Source organism: Mauremys mutica, chromosome 12 (assembly GCF_020497125.1).
Source record: "Mauremys mutica isolate MM-2020 ecotype Southern chromosome 12, ASM2049712v1, whole genome shotgun sequence".
NCBI classification, from domain to species: domain Eukaryota; kingdom Metazoa; phylum Chordata; order Testudines; family Geoemydidae; genus Mauremys; species Mauremys mutica.
Genome location: NC_059083.1, coordinates 5,797,399 through 5,811,073, shown reverse-complemented (window position 1 = coordinate 5,811,073; position 13,675 = coordinate 5,797,399).

Sequence of the window (13,675 nt, the reverse complement as noted above, 5' to 3'; positions counted from 1 at the left end):
TCTTCCGTGGAAATCGGCAATGTTTGAGGTTCATAGGAACTCACCCCATATTTACAAAGCTCTGACATATGTGAACCGGGCACTGCCGGAGGTGTGTTAATTTTTTCCCAGGAATCAAGATTGATCAATCCACTGGTTAATGATTGCTCAGCCGTTTGGTCCTTAGACAAAGCACTGGGCAAGATTAACTGGTTACAGTGAGTGAAAGTGGGAGTCAGGACACCTGAGTTCTGTTCCCAGCTCTGGGGCAAGAGGGGTCCAGCAGGTTAGATCAGGGGAATCTAGTAAGATGGGGGGCTGTATCCTGGAAAGCAGTGACATTCTCAAGGACTTTGGGGCCATAGAAGCCAACCAAACATGAATTCCCAATGCAGCGCTGTGGCTAGGAGCACTAATGTATAAGCAGGGGAATACTGGAGTAGGGGCATGGTGCCACCTCTGTATACGACATTAGTGCGGCCATTACTGGATACGGGTCCTGTTCTGGTGTCTGCCTTTCAAAAGGGACATTTGATTAATTGGAAAGAGTTCAGCAAAGAGCCAGAAAAGGTCTGAAAAACCTGCCGTACAGTGAGAGACCAAAGGATTTAATCTCTTTAGCTCATGGAGGAGAAGGTTAATAGGTGATGGTCTATAAGTACCTACGCAGGGAGAAGATTTCTGGCAGCAGAGACTCTTTAATTTATTGGACGAAGGCTAAACGAGATCCAATGGCTGGAGACTGAAGTTAGACAAATTCCGCTTAGAAATAAGGTGAACATTTGCAGGGTAATTAAGAGTCGGAACAATTTCCCTAGGGATGTGATGGATTCTTCATCACTTGGAGTCTTTACACCTAGATACCTTGGGTGTTTCAAAAGAGCTCTGCTCCAATTCACTGGGAAGTCGTTGGATTTGAACACGAGCTGAGATTCTCTGGCCTGTGCCATGCGGGAGGTCACAGAAGATGAACATTACGATCCCTTGTGGACTTATACAACTATGAATTCAGGAATCCGGGCTGTATCCCCTACCCCCTCAGTGCCTTTCACCCCCAACCAGCTGACCATGTAATAGGATGCTGGGAGAGAGGGGAAGGTGTGTGGGAAGTGTGAATATGCAAAGTCATCTCATAGGACATGGGTTGGAAGCACGAAACTTTTGCTTCTTCAAGTGTCTCTGCATATTCCCACTTGTGGGTAGTTTGACCCTGTAGTGCTGAACAACCTCACAGGGGGGAGTGGAGTCCTAATCCAAGTAGGACCGTAACCCTGCCCTGTCACATTTGGCATCCATTCCAGAAGCAAGATCCAGCTTGTGACGGCTAGTCACTGTGTGCTCTCACGTCCATCTAGCAGCCTTGCAAATTTTCCTAATAGCAAGTTTCAGTGAAGCAAAAAATGTTGCTTATATGGCTCTAGTCAAATGAGACCACACAACCGGCAGGGCTAACTCATAACACTGCACTATGCTTCATTTAACCCACCTAGAAATAATCTGCCCAGGCACATTATGACCCCTATGATTTTAAGCATAAGAAAAAATGTCTAGATGACTTCCTAAAACTTCTAGTTCTAGTTAAGTAACAAGCAAGAGCTGCCTAGCATCTAAAGACTCCCCTTTATTAACATGACGTTTCAGAAAGAAAGCCAATAATTTAATTGTCTGATTGCTATGGAACTCAGACACTATTTTATTCGTTCATATTTACTTGTTCATATTCTGACCTATTCATGATGACTCAAGAAACTCCCTGGCAGCAGGATTGTCTGGCTATGGAGATCAGGGATAATAGATCACAGGGATCGCAGGGGTCATAGGTCAAGTTATGGGATCGGGTCCCAGAGCCACCGTATCTCTGTGAACCTTCATAAACAGCGGGCAAGCCATCAGTGCACACAATTCACCAACTCTTCCAGCTGGCCTAATCACCGTAAGGAGCACTGCTTTAGTTAATACATAAATAAGATAAAGAACAATCCGCCATGGATTCAAAGGGTGATCACATAAATCTAGGTAAGCATGAAACCGGATCTCTTAGAGGATACATGTTGGATAACCTCTCCATAAACCTCTGAACAGTAGCATGTACAAACAGTGCTGTGCCATTGACCAAAACACAGCAAGCTGAAATAGCAGCCAGATGAACTTTTACAGAAGAATTAGACAATCCTGCAGACTTTAAATATATTAAATATTCCAAAATACAGGCTATGGAAGCTGCCCTTGGAGAATTAGATGTTTAAAATTAAGCAGAACATTCTGCACAAAGGAAGAACATGACTGTGCAAGTCTGCTCAAAGTCAGATGACCCAAGCTATCTGATGAAGCCACTGCAGATCTGGATGAAGAACCCTGCTTTGTTGCTGCGACAAAATATCTGGAGAGACAAGGTGTGGGAGGTGATAGCTTTTACTGGACCAACCGCTGTTGGGGAAAGAGACAAGTTTTCGAGCTACACAGAGGAACACGCGCGTCCCATCCATCGGACGGCTGAAGCCGGTCTGCGTACCACGGCTGTCTTGGCCAAGTTGGAACAATTGATATAATTTTAGTCTTGTCCTGACAAATCTTCTTTACTACTTACTGAATCAATGGAAAAGAGGGGGGCAAGCATACAGCAGGTCTTTTCCTCATTGTAGAAGGAGCGTCTACATTGACGGTCCCTCCCAGCTCTCGAACAGAAGAGGAGACACTTTTTGTTGATTTCCATTGCAAACCGGTTTACACGGGGTTGACCCCACTGGGACTAGCTGTCTTGAACTACCCGATCCTTCAGAGACCACTCATGAATTTGAGAATTGTCCCCGCTGAAATGATCTGCCAGCACATGGGTTTCCCCTGCTAAATGCAGGATCCACTGGATAGATCCCATGAAGAATGCACCAATCCCATAACCTGCCCACTTCAGCACATAACTGGAGCAAGTGAGCTCCGCCTTGTTTGTTCACGTGATGAGAGCAGTTGAATTGTCCATTACCACCTTCCCTTGTACACGTCAGAGAAACGCTCTGAGACCCAAACAAGTGACCCTTAATTCCAACACATTATTGTGCATTTTCTTGCAAAGTCGTGACCCTAGATTATACACTGAACAAAATGGACTTCCATCCAGGGTAGGAAGTGTTCTACATTATCATCACCAATGGCAAAGGCGGATTGAATAGAACACTCATGAGAACACTTGACCTGTTCATCCACCATCTCAGGGAACCCAGAACATCCGGAGACATGACATACATATGAGGGCTGTCCTCATTGGGCATGTAAACTCCAGACATCCAATGCTGTGTGGGCTGCATTTGTGAAATCACTTCTTCTAGTTTTAACTTGTCCGCTGGATGAAAAACCCTCCCTGCTATTGAGTCCAGTATGGAACCTATCAAGGGAATTCTCTGAGATGGGCAGAGATCTGAGTTCTTGACCCCGATCTGAGAAGTGGAGTAACAGACGCTCGTGTGTAGCTGCTTTCAGCAGCTAATCATCCAAATATGAGAAACAGAAATACCCGGCTACCACGGAAAGGCACTCTGGTGCTGTTAGGCTGACCAGGAGCATCTTGTACTGGAAATAGCCACCCTGACACCATGACGTACAGTGTTTCTATAACTATGTCGGACAGCAGTATGAAAATATGTATCCTTTAAATCAAGAGTGGTGCAATCCATACCTGTACGCAAGGAATATATACAGGCGAGGGTTCCCAAACTGGGATTTTTTAATGTACCTGTTCAAATTCATTAAAGCTAACATTGGACATAATCCCTCCTCTTTTTTCTGTATCAGAAAATATCTTGAATAAAACTCCTGTCCCCAAGATGTTTGGTTATCCCCTAGAGAGCTCCTACTTGGAGCAACTTGTGAACGTCCATAACTAAAACCACCTTGTGAGAAGGGTCCCTGAAAGGGGAAGGGTAGGGAGAATTGGAAGGGGCCAGTTTCTCAAACTGAATAGCATAGCCCTTTTCTATCATTTCTACTATCCAAACATCCAAGGGACTCGGCCTCCACTTGTTGATAAATTGGGCTAGCCAGTCTCCAAAGAGCAAAGGACTGATTCTTGCTGATTGTTGATGACTTTTCATTCTGATCTCAAACCTGAGGCCTGGGGTTAGCTGAAGAGGAAGAAGAGGGAGTTGGTTGTTTCATCTAGACCTGACAGACGTCTTCTTATCCTGAGTCTGAAATGACAATGGAGGTTGCTAATGTCTCTGGCTACAGGAAAAATAAGAAGACGAGAATCGTGGGAAATACTGTCTCTAGTACCTAAAATATGGAGTGGGAGGTCGCTTTTTGGTGGCGGGTTACAGACCCAGAGAGCGAGTAGTAGATCTAGTTTCCTTCAGTTTTTACAAGAGCTTGTCCGTTTTGGTGCTGAAAAGACCATCCCCTTCAAAGGGGAGGTCTTCTACCTTAACGTCAGTGGTCACAGCCAAGGAAGGTGACTGGAGTCAAATGTGCCTCCTCAAAGAGGCTGCTAACGCCAGAGCTCTGGCTGAAGAGTCTGGAGCATTGAATGATGCCATGCAGGCAGGCTGTGCCCCATTCTGTCAGTCTGTCAGAAGAGCACTGGACAGTTTTCTTTTTTCCTCTGGCAGTTCTTGCACAAAACAAGCCATTTCTCCCCGCCACCCAACCCCCGAGGTGGCTATGGTAGAGGGCCATCATGGCCTGGAAGTTAGGCACTCTAATTCCCAGAGAAGAGGACAAGAACACCTTTCTCCCAAGTGCATCCATCTTCCTGTCCTCTCTATCCACAGGGGCAGAGTGACCTTGCCCAGATCTGAACTGTTACTGGCTGCAGCCACACCAGCGAACTTGGTACAGGATGGGTGTGGAAATGAGAGAAACTTTCCCGTGGAACCTGATACTGTTTGTCCGCTTTCTTAGAAACAGGCCAATGGAAGGAGGCTTAACAGGAACCAACTTCCTATTCATGCAGGTAGCTCCAAGAATGTCCAGTGCCAGATGGGAGGTTTCCTTCACAGCCACCGAAGGTGAGTTTGATGTGACCGCCATGCGATCCGCAAGGGCCCAGAACAGCAGAGCACCCTCAGAAGAGGGGGATGCTGAAGTCACACCTACGTGCTCATAAGTCGACAAATCCGGTCCTGTTCCAAAAGGATAGCTGTGTCTTCCTCTTCTTCTGAAAGCGTCCCACAGATACTGGACCAGAGGATTGTTCAGGATCCTCAACAGAGCAAACTTCACCTCTCCATCAGTGAGAAACAAAATCCCCTGGAGCTGAGAAGCTGGGCAAGGGAGATAAATATTCAGTTCTCAGGGTTGACATAAATGCCCCTTTGAGGACAGGTTTGGAGCGTTACACTTCAGTTACACACTTTTATGAATTTTGGGAGTCTTGCACTTCTTTAATATTTGTCTAGCAGAATCTGGGGGGCTCTTTCCTTCTCTCTCCCCCAAATACACCATAAACCAGAATGCTGCCCCTTCCCATGATCTCGGCATGCCATGGACGGTCTTCACAACTAGATCTACCCACCTCTGTCCACACCTATCGCCCCTTCAGGCTTGGACAGCCGAACCTCATACAGTGACTGGGCTGTCTGAGGAGGCAGGACCTGTAACTTAGACTGTAAACTCTTTGGGGCAGGGACCATCTCTCCGTTCTGTGTTTGTACAGCACCTAGCACAGTGGGGTCCTGGTCTGCGACTGGGGCCCATTAGTGCCACTGCATTACAAATAATTCAATAATGTTTTGTGTTCCTGGGTCCAATCACCAGCTCTGGAAGAGGAGTCTAGTGGGTAAGAATGGCGGGGGGAGGGGACTGGGAATCAGGAATTCTGGATTTTCTTCCTGGTTCTACAAGGGGAGTAGGATCTAGTGGGTTAGAGCCAGGGGGTGGGAGGCTGGGAGTCAGGACTCCTGGGTTCTATCCCTGGCTCTGGGAGGGGAGTGGGGTCTAGTGGTTAGAGCAGGGAGGCCTGGGAATCGGGACACCGGAGTTCTATCCCCGGCTGTGGGAGAAGAGGGGGATCTAGTGGGCTAGAGTGGGAGTGAGGGCGTGGAAGCCAGGAAGCCCGAGTTCTATTGCCAGCTCTGAGAGGAGAGCATGAAGAAGGGGGTGTTGAATACTGGTTTCTGGGGCACCAGGTCACTTACCTAGCAGGGTGTGGAAGGAAAGGGCAGTTTGCAATATGGGGCAATGCTGGGTCAATGTCACTGGCCTGATGCCGTGGCCAGTTTCACTAGCTCGGCCGGCTGCCTCAGGAAAGGGTTACAGCCCCAGAGCAGGACCAGTGGTGTTTGCCAAGCTGACTAGGAGAGGCCCGGCGAAGAGGGACATATGGCCAGCCTGGGGAAATATGGAGTCACGCCCAGGATGTAACTCCAATTGCTGGGCATAGGAGCAGCAGCTGTCAGTCCCTGGAACCATATGGAAGAGGAAGGACTGTCAGTGATGGGGGTGGGGCTGGCAAGCCAGAAATGGGGAAGTCTCATCTAGAGATCAGTGCAGGCAGCACAATAGAAGGGTTCAGGGCTCAGGACTCCTGGGTTTCGTGAAGGAGAAGCCTGTGTCCTGCTGGAACTGCATTTTAGGGTGGCAGGAAGGAACCACCCCAGCTGGAATTCACCCAGGGACGTGGACGGTTGGCACCCAAGCGCTGGATAGGCGATCAAAGGTGTTTCCCTACCTGTAAGCTCATTGGACGCTGGGATTTCATGCAGACACACTAACACACCACCAGGCAGTGCCCTTCCTCAACAGAGCCTGTATAAATACCCCCACGACGTGGCACTGGGTTCAGTTACCGAAGGGACGAGGTTCGACGTGAACAGAAAGGTAAGAGGGGGGAAGTTACCTGAAGGTCTTTACCATGGGGACTTGTCTTTTTGTTCTGTGTTTGTACTGTGCCTTCCACAAGGGGTCCTGGTCTCTAACTGGGCACCACGTAATGCAAATGAATAAACAATATTTCGATGCACTTTTGTGGTGGGAACGTGGAGAGCTCAGGGAAGAGCATGGAAGCCCTGTGCAGAGCAGGCTGGGGACAGAAAGAGACAAGAATCTATGGACCATAGGTCCAATACAGGGTAGCAGAGATGGGGGCAGACACCAAGCTAGCTGGACCCACTGCTCTGATCCGCGGCAGCATTGGGGGTTCATAGAATCATAGACTCTCAGGGTTGGAAGGGACCTCAGGAGGTATCTAGTCCAACCCCCTGCTCAAAGCTGGACCAATTCCCAGCTAAATCATCCCACCCAGGGCTTTGTCAAGCCTGACCTTAAAAACCTCTAAGGAACGAGATTCCACCACCTCCCTAGGGAACCCATTCCAGTGCTTCACCACTCTCTGAGTGAAAAAGTTTTTCCTAATATCCAACCTAAACCTCCCCCACTGCAACTTGAGACCATTGCTCCTTGTTCTGTCAAGGGTTGGAGGATACAGGACTGGTGGGATCATACCAGGTGGTCCGATCTGGGGCAGGAATGCAGCAAGAACAGCTGGCTAGACAGAACAAGCCTGATTCAGGATGATGAATTCAATTGTCACATTCTCATTTCAGTTATAATATTGTAAACCCAGAGCAGATCCACTGAAGTCACAGGGGTGACTCTGGATTTATTCTGGCAGCTCTAAGATCTGAATCTGGCCCTGACTTCATTGGTAACAGTGGAGTCACTCCAGATTTAGACCAGAGCACTGAGATCAGAATCCCACCCTGACTCCATTGACCCATCTGGATTTACATCAGGGTCACTGAGACCCCATTGACTTTGGTGGAGCTCCACGGATTCACACTAGCTGGAGAGCTAGTTTTCAGAAGTGCTGAACACCCACAGCGGCTCTGCACTTCCTGGTTTTCCAGCACTTGATTTGTGGCATTGAAACACCCAGGTGCAGGAAGGACACAACAAAGATAAGGAACTAATTCCCTTCACAATACTTTTCTGTGTGGGAATTCAGACTTAGCTGTGGAGAGGCGGCCATTGCTGCATGATGCATGGGTCTGGTGGTCTGCGAACCAAGGGGGAGAATATAAGTGTCTCTTGTCTGTGGTACTGAACGTTCTCTCTTTCATGCAGATCATATGTCCCTGTCTCCAGCTCGCTCAACATGGCTCTTTTAACCCGTGGCCAACAAAGTATGATCGCCAAGGGAATGAAGTCTCTGGTGTCTCTGGCCAACAATCTGAGTGTTTCCAATAAAACCCCAGATGTTCACAAGGAGATACGGGAAGATGCCCACCACGCTTGCGAGGAAATTACAGAGGTGGTGGAGCAGCTGGAAAAACAGCTGCTTGCCATCGATGACCAGACCGTGGACCTGATTGACAAAAAATCACAGCTGAACAATGAATTGAATGAAAGAAAATTAAGCCAGGATCTATTACAAATCCAGCTGAAATACAGTGAGAAAACCAATGCCTGTGCCCAAGAAATGCAGAGGACAGCAGAGAAGCACCTGGGGGAGCTCAAGGAGATGCAGAAGAAGGTGAGACAAGAGGAGAAGTGGCATAAAATTGCAAGAAATATCGCCCTGTTGTTCATGCCTCTTTCCACTCTCATGGGTAGGTATCAACCAAGACCGCTCCGTTACACAGGGTGCTGCAGGTCATCGGTGCTTTCTCATGTGCCTGCTAGAAAGTCAGCTCAGAGGCAACTGTAGCCCACTGGTAAGAGGGAACTGGCTGGCTCAGGGGGCAGGGAATAGGACCTGGGGCCTTTTAGTTCTTTTGGGTGCCACTCTGCATTTGTCATTCCCCCTCTTCATTCATAGAGACTGAGCTCTTCTCAGTCTGCTAGAGGGGACCCCTCCAGGTCCACAGGAAGGCAAGTTGATGGAGGGGTTTTGTGTGGGGAATGGGAGGGGGGGGCTAGCCATGCTCTGATGTGTGTGCGGAGGACACACCGAGGGCATCAACTTTCACTGTGGAGATTGAACTCACGACTCTGGATCAAACACCATGAGCTGTCTGAGCTAAGAGACACAGCTCCGTCAGTCGCAGCTAGAGCAGGTTGGAATTTGTTTTTCCTTGTGAAAATGTCAAACTAAATAGCAAAACAGTTGTTTTTGTCCAAATTTTCCAGAGAAATTTTTGATTTTTCAGCAAAAAAATCAAACACTGATGACTGCAGTAATTCAATTGTGAAATAGCACAGCAGTGCTTCATGGGAGTTGTTGTTCAGGTGCCTTATGCTCTCATTCACCTGTATAGACTCTGCTCACTAGTCAGACCACATTTCCCATGATGCACCACCAAGTGTGGCCCATAGAAATGAATGGAAATACAAGGAGCAAACTACAACTCCCATGAGGCAACTCAACTTCCATTTGTGGTCAAAATATTTCAGTTTTTGGCTGAAATATTTTGATAAGAGGATGAGATTTTCTGTGGAAAGCAGAGCCTTTAAGAAAAAATAATTTAGGTAAAAACCCAATTTTCTCTCAGAAATAAACCTTTTTTGACCAGCCTTATATGTAACCTGTAAGAATGGCTCTTTCGTTTCAGCTGGGATTGTGGCTGCCATTTTCCAGACCTCTCTGTCCATGGCTCAGAGAGCGGCCCAGGAGCTGCAAGGAGCCATCAGCCTCTATGAAACCAAAGTCTCGGAATACAAACAAAATACCTGCAAATGCACCATTGAGAAAGAAGAAATTGAGGTGAAGATTGAGGCCAATAAGAAGAGAATTGACGAGATCAATCAGGAACATTCAGCATCACCAAGGAAGGACGATCAGAAGCGCGTGAGGAAACATGTCGACTTCCTGGGTCAGCTGGCCGCGGAGGTCAAGATAGTCAAGTCAAAGGTGCAGCATGACTCTCACTATGACATTGCCTGGGAACCTCTGGAAACGATTGCAGAGATGTGGGGGGACAAAGACGGCCAAGAGGTGTTGGACTTCCTGGATCAAGAGGAAATAAGTGCCCTTGTCCGGAACCTAAAGGGCATCACTGAGAAAAGGGCTGGCAATGAGGCCTAGACGAAGGATTTTTAGACCTGAGCTGGGCCCAGTGCAAAGGAGAATGTGATGTGTTAGTGGGTCTGATTCTGATCCCACTTACACCGGGTTTACAATGAGGCCACAGAGATCAGAATCCAGCCCTGACTCCATTAACTTCAGTGGGGTCACTCTGGATTTACACTGGGGTACCAGATCAGAATTAAGTTCCAACCTCAGTGACTCCAGATTTATCCTAGGGTAAACTGGAAAACAGATATGTAATGGAAGGGTGTCTCATCTGGTCAGAGTGTGGCCCAGTAAAACCACATAATATGTCACAACCTTTGCATCTGGCTCAGGAAATGCTAAACATACTTACAAAATATTGGGTGAAGCTGGGCTCCAGGGAAGTCAATGAGTTTTTCCCATGTTTGCAGTGGGAGAAGATTTCAGACATCATGTCTTTGCTATGTCTTTGCCGGAGATTTGGTTAAGGTCAACAGAACTGCAGCTGAAGCACTCTCAGCTTTTATTGTGGGGCAGGGGCATATAAATCTTTAACTAAGAAAGCTTTTCTCTGAGGTGTTAGTCGGCATTTGAGTTAAATATAAGGGCTGTCATAATAGAGGCTGTCATAATAAATTCCTTTATATCCCTATGAGCTGGGTTTCACTTGCATGGCTATCTGTGATGATACAATGCTGCCATTTCTCCATTCAGCCATAGTCTCCCAGGGAAAACAGGATAGTTAATAACTGGAAGAATATATAAAATAAGAGCTTGTTAAGTTTGCAGTTAACACACAACTTGGGGGAATGGTTATTAATGATGAGGGCAGGGCAGTTCTTCAGGCTGGTCTGGATCACATGGTAAGCTTGGTTCACTTTTTAACGCAGTGTTTTAATTAGACTGTGGAACTCATCGTCACAGGAAATCACTGAGGCCAAAAATTAGGAAGTTTATATGGAGAACAAGAACATCTTGAGTTATCATAACAATGATAATACAATTTTGTGGCAGGGATATTAGACCTCAGGCTTCTGGGTTTAAACCACTCTCTAACTATCCGAGATCAGGATGAGATCTAATATAGCAGGTGGGAGTCTGGATTGCAGTTCTATTTCCAACCCTAAGTCAGGACTCCTGGGTTCTGGTCCCCACTGTGGGAGAGAAGTGGGGTCCAGTCGTTAGAGTAGTGGAGGGCACTGGTTATCAGTTCTCCTAGGCTCTATTTCCACTTGTGCCTTTGGATGGTTTCCTGACTTAGGAGAATCTATTTGGAGGGGGATTTTCAGCAGGGATGCAATGAGTGATCTGTGCCAGAACAGAGCCCCCTCTTTATCCTTTGTGGGTTTGAGATCAGGTGTCTTTATCGCCACCCAGGGTCTGGGAGGGGAGTGAGATACCCCCCTCAGCAGCGCCCACTGCAGCACGTCTGTCTTTCTCTGCCTGGATATTGACACTGGCCTCAGCACGTTCAGTAAGAGGAAGTCTGGAGAGAAAGTGGCATCCACACACCTGGATGGGTACAGCTCCCTTTTTTGGGCCATTCATCCTCTGCAGGGCACGGCCAAGGACTTTATACCACCGGGTTGTAAAATTAAACAGGAGATTTACAGCTTCTTCCTTGGAGCGGTGCAGGATTTGATGTTCCCTGGGAGCTCACCATGAGATGTGTCCCCAAGAGGCAAAGAGCAAAAAGAAAATGGGTAAACCAGCTAGCTGTGCAGCCTGGGTCCCCAAGCTGATGCTGGAATTGACAGGAAACCCCACCTCCATGGCTCTGAGAAGTCTTTGTTCCCTTGCAAACCTGTGTGCCAACACAAAACACTATATTTATCTTAAACTCTCATTTATGATCCTTGCTGATTGGCCAAAGTGCACTGCAAAACACATAGATGTTTGCAGTAGTTGGTCTGAAGCCAGCTGGGTGAAAAGGAGTTAGCAGAGCTGTGATGTAGCTACCGGTGCCTTGTAAAATCCGTGCATTCTGAAATGTCTCCATAACCTCGTTTGGCCAATTCATTTCATGTGCCAGTGCAAATTTAAAATCCTACTGTGCCGCTACAGTAAAAAGGTTAAAATCCCACGTGAAAAAAATGATGACCTTTTCTGGGGGTAATTTGAAGGTCTAAGGCCAACATTAGAATCTGTGCTGAGTGTCCCAGAGAACACAGCTATGAAATTTGAAAATTCTAGCTCCAGTGGGAACATGGCAATCTGTGGTTCATCCCAGCACAAGAGTCTTTATCATATTTATTAATCCAAAGCCTGGGGAATAATGTCCTAGCAATAGAATGAATGAAGCTTTAAGCTATAGAGATATGGAGAGTAGAAAAGGGAAATGGGAAAAGAGAACTTCATTGTACTATAGACTCAGAAATTTTTAAGGTCAGAAGAGATCACTGTCATCATCTTCTGAACTTCTGCAGGACACAGGCCATAGGACTTCCCTGAATTAATTCCTGCTTCAAGTCCAATAGCTGTGGTTGAACTACAGCAAATCTTTCAGAAAAACATCCAATCTTGATTTAAAAAATGCCAGTGACAGAGAATCCACCACAACCCTTGGTATGGGTAAGCTGTACCAGTAGTTAATTACCCTCTCTCTTTTTTTTTTTAACTTTATTTCTGGTCACCATTTGTCTAGCTTCAACTTCCAGACATTGGATCTTCTTAGACCTTTGTCTGCTAAGCCGAAGAACCTTCTATGATCAAATTTCTATTCCCCAGGTAGGTACTTATAGACTGTGATCAATTCACCACTTAACCTTCTCTTTGTTAAGCTAAGTAGATCGAACTCCTTGCATCTCTCAAGCAGGTTTTCTAATAATTCTTGTGGCTCTTCTCTGAACCCCTCCAAAACATCCTTCTTGAACTGTGGGCACCAGAACAGTGCACGGTATTCCATCAACGGCCACCCCAGGCTCAGATACCGAGGTAATACAGCCTCCCTTCTGTTACTCGAGATTCCGCTGTTAGTAGATCCAAGGATCACATTAGCGCTTTTGGCCAGAGCGTTGCACTGATAGTTCATGTTCAGCTGATTATCCATCACAATGACCCGCAAGTATTTTTCAGTCACTGCTTCTCAGATATATGACCTTGCGTTTGGCTGTATAAAAATGTATATTGTTTGCTTGTGTGCAGCTTACCAAGCAATCCAGATCACTCGGTATCAGGGATCTGCCCTCTTTATTATTTACCACCAGGGCTAGCCTTCGGGGTGGGCCACTGCCCAGGGATGCTGGTGGTCAAGGGGGTGCTGTGTGGCAGCACAGAGGCGCATGCTGCTGTTGTAGAATCAGAAATGGCTCCCAGCTGGTAGGGGAGCACCGTGTGGGGGAGGGGGGATGCCCAGATTTCCCCCCGGCAGAGGAACATGGAGAAGGGGGCAAGTGGTGACACACAGATATTGCTCACCTTGCCCCACCCCCCAATGTTCCTCTGTGCCCCTAGGGGGCTGTGAGAGGTGCAGCAAGAAGCGACAGCAAGCGCTCCGTGCATCCAGGTCACTTTCTGCACCTGGGCTGCGCTGTGAGCTGAGCATCAGGAACTGCTGCTGTCCTTGTGGAGCGCGGGGGAGGAAAGTGACCTGGATACAGGGCGCCCTGACGGCGCCCCTTGCCACCCCCTCACAGCCCCCTAGGGGTGCACAAAGGAGCAGCATTTGAGGGAGGGAGCAAGCAGCAGTGCCAGGTGCTCAGTGCATCCAGGTCAGTTTCCCCACATGGGCACAGGAGTTGGGGTGCAGGGGTTGGGGCAAATGGGGCACAGTGCAGG